This window comes from Pezoporus wallicus, unplaced genomic scaffold (assembly GCF_028554395.1).
Source record: "Pezoporus wallicus isolate ANWC-B61680 ecotype Strahan unplaced genomic scaffold, APGP_CSIRO_Pwel_v1 contig_13097, whole genome shotgun sequence".
Taxonomy (NCBI): domain Eukaryota; kingdom Metazoa; phylum Chordata; class Aves; order Psittaciformes; family Psittacidae; genus Pezoporus; species Pezoporus wallicus.
Window position 1 is genome coordinate 10,328 of NW_026642964.1, and position 3,892 is coordinate 14,219.

A 3,892-nucleotide genomic window follows, 5' to 3' on the forward strand; every position below is an offset into this window, starting at 1 on the left:
AACCCTATATGGGGGTGTCCCCCCCCCTTTTAACCCTATATGGGGTGTCCCCCCCCTTTTAACCCTATATGGGGGTGTCCCCCCCCTTTTAACCCTATATGGGGGTGTCCCCCCCCTTTTAACCCTATATGGGGTGTCCCCCCCCTTTTAACCCTATATGGGGTGTCCCCCCCCTTTTAACCCTATATGGGGGTGTCCCCCCCCCTTTTAACCCTATATGGGGTGTCCCCCCCCTTTTAACCCTATATGGGGGTGTCCCCCCCCCTTTTAACCCTATATGGGGTGTCCCCCCCTTTTAACCCTATATGGGGTGTCCCCCCCCTTTTAACCCTATATGGGGTGTCCCCCCCCTTTTAACCCTATATGGGGGTGTCCCCCCCCTTTTAACCCTATATGGGGGTCCCCCCCATTATTTTGACCATCTATGGGGCCTTAAGGTGGACGTGCAGGGGGAGATGCGCCTCAAGTGCTACATCCCCAACTGCAGAGGTGAGGGGGGGGCACCCATGGGTGCCCCCCACCCAGCACCCATGGGTGCCCCCATTCACCCCCATTGCCCCCTCCCCCATCACCTATGGGTGCCCCCCACCCAGCACCTATGGGTCCCCCCCATCACCTATGAGTGACCCTCAGCCAGCACCCATGGGTGCCCCCCCCATCACCTATGGGTCCCCCCACATCACCTATGGGTGCCCCCCCATCACCTATGGGTGCCCCCCCCCCATCACCTATGGGTGACCCCCAGCCAGCACCCATGGGTGCCCCCCCCATCACCTATGGGTCCCCCCATCACCTATGGGTGCCCCGCCCCCCTATGGGTGCACCCCCCATCACCAATAGGTTCCCCCCCCATCCCCTATGGGTCCCCCCCATCACCTATGGGTGACCCCCAGCCAGCACCCATGGGTGCCCCCCCCAGAACCTATGGGTCCCCCCCCATCACCTATGGGTGCCCCGCCCCCTTAACCTATGGGTGCCCCCCCCCATCCCCTATGGGTCCCCCGCCTCACCTATGGGTGCCCCCTTCATCAGCAATGGGTGCCCCCCTCATCACCTATGGGTCCCGTCCCATCACCTATGGGTACCCCCCCCAGCACCCATGGGTGCCCCCATTGCCCCCCATTGCCCCCCCCAGCATCCATGGGTGCCCCCCCCCATCACCTATGGGTGCCCCCACCCCATCCCCTATGGGTGCCCCCCCCCCCCAGCACCCATGGGTGCCCCCCCCCCATCCCCTATGGGTCCCCCACATCACCTATGGGTACCCCCCACCCAGCACCCATGGGTGCCCCCCCATCACCTATAGGTTCCCCCCCATCCCCTATGGGTGCCCCCCCCATCCCCTATGGGGCCCCCCCCAGCACCCATGGGTGCCCCCCCCATCACCTGTGGGTGCCCCCCTTCCCAGCACCCATGGGTGCCCCCCCCCCCCATCCCCTATGGGTGACCCCCACCCAGCACCCATGGGTGCCCCCCCCCCCATCCCCTATGGGTGCCCCCCCCACCCAGCACCCATGGGTGCCCCCATTGCCCCCCCAGAGCTGCGCCTTGGGCTGAGCGAGGAATTCTGCGTGGGAAAAGCGGAGCTAAGGGGTGAGAGCCCCACAGTGACCCCCATTGACCCCCATTGAACCCCATTGATCCCCATTGAACCCCATTGACCCCCATTGAACCCCATTGATCCCCATTGAACCCCATTAACCCCCATTGAACCCCATTGAACCCCATTAAACCCCATTAAACCCCATTATAACCCCATTGACCCCCATTGAACCCCATTGATCCCCATTGAACCCCATTGACCCCCATTGAACCCCATTGATCCCCATTGAACCCCATTGAACCCCATTGACCCCATTGATCCCCATTGAACCCCATTGAACCCCATTGATCCCCATTGATCCCCATTGACCCATACCCCCATAGCCCCATAGCACCCATCCCCCCCATAACCCCCATACCCCCCATACCCCCCATAGCCCCCATAGCCCCATAGCCCCCATACCCCCATAGCCCCCATACCCCCCATAGCCCCCATACCCCCCATACCCCCCATAGCCCCCATAGCCCCCATACCTCCCATACCCCCCACAGCCCCATACCCCTCATACCCCCCTATAGCCCCCATAGCCCCCATAGCCCCCATAGCCCCCATAGCCCCATACCCCCCACAGCCCCATAGCCCCCATACCCCCCCATAGCCCCCATAGCCCCCATAGCACCCATAGCACCCATAGCCCCCATAGCCCCCATAGCCCCATACCCCCCACAGCCCCATAGCACCCATAGCCCCCATAGCCCCCATAGCCCCCATAGCCCCCATACCCCCCATAGCCCCCATAGCCCCCATAGCCCCCATAGCCCCCATAGCCCCCATAGCCCCCATAGCACCCATACCCCCCATATCCTCCCATAGCCCCCATAGCCCCCATACCCCCCATAGCCCCCATAGCACCCATACCCCCCATATCCTCCCATAGCCCCCATAGCCCCCATAGCCCCCCCATAGCCCCCATAGCCCCCATAGCCCCCATAGCCCCCATAGCACCCATAGCACCCATAGCACCCATAGCACCCATAGCCCCCATAGCCCCCATAGCCCCCATAGCACCCATAGCCCCCATAGCACCCATAGCCCCCATAGCACCCATAGCACCCATAGCACCCATAGCACCCATAGCACCCATAGCCCCCATAGCACCCATAGCACCCATAGCTCCTATATCTTCCATAGCACCCCTATCACCTATATCACCCCTAGCACCCATAGCACCCATAGCACCCATAGCCCCCATAGCACCCATAGCACCCATAGCACCCATAGCACCCATAGCACCCATAGCACCCATAGCACCCATACCCCTCCAGGCTATGGCACCCAGGTCCGTGTGGACGACGTCTCCTTCCACCCCTGCGTTAACCTGGAGGAGTTCGAGACCCACAGGGTGCTAAGGGTGACCCCCCCCCAGGGCGAGGTAACCCCCACCCCATAGCCCCCCCCCCCCCTCATTGGGGTCCTATATGGTACAGCCCATTATGGCCCTATAGGAAGGGGTCACCCCATTGGGGCCCTATAGAGGTGGGATATCCCATTGGGAGCCTATATGGCGGGGGTCACCCCATTGGGGCCCTATAGAGGTGGGATATCCCATTGGGAGCCTATATGGGGGGGGTCACCCCATTGGGGCCCTATAGAGGTGGGATATCCCATTGGGAGCCCATATGGGGGGGGTCACCCCATTGGGGCCCTATAGGAAAGGCTCATCCCATTGGGAGCCCATATGGGGGGGGTCACCCCATTGGGGCCCTATAGAGGTGGGATATCCCATTGGGAGCCTATATGGGGGGGGTCACCCCATTGGGGCCCTATAGAGGTGGGATATCCCATTGGGAGCCCATATGGGGGGGGTCACCCCATTGGGGCCCTATAGGAAAGGCTCATCCCATTGGGAGCCTATATAGGGGGGATCACCCCATTGGGGCCCTATAGAGGTGGGGTATCCCATTGGGAGCCCGTATGGGGGAGGTCACCCCATTGTGGCTCTATAGGAAAGGCTCATCCCATTGGGAGCCTATATAGGGGGGATCACCCCATTGGGGCCCTATAGAGGTGGGATATCCCATTGGGAGCCTATATAGGGGGGGTCACCCCATTGGGGCCCTATAGAGGTGGGATATCCCATTGGGAGCCTATATGGGGGGGGTCACCCCATTGGGGCCCTATAGAGGTGGGATATCCCATTGGGAGCCTATATGGGGGGGGTCACCCCATTGGGGCCCTATAGAGGTGGGACATCCCATTGGGAGCCTATATGGGGGGGGTCACCCCATTGGGGCCCTATAGAGGTGGGACATCCCATTGGGAGCCTATATGGGGGGGGTCACCCCATTG

At 62.0% G+C, this 3,892-nt stretch overlaps 1 long non-coding RNA gene across 1 annotated transcript; it reads left to right on the top strand.

Moving 5' to 3' along the window:
• The first annotated feature begins 430 nt into the window (after nucleotides 1-430).
• LOC130592249 (uncharacterized) lies at nucleotides 431-2,982 on the top strand. Its single transcript, XR_008970499.1, has 3 exons — nucleotides 431-489; nucleotides 1,540-1,593; nucleotides 2,869-2,982. It is a non-coding gene; the product is annotated as an uncharacterized LOC130592249 (long non-coding RNA).
• The last annotated feature ends 910 nt before the right edge of the window (nucleotides 2,983-3,892 follow it).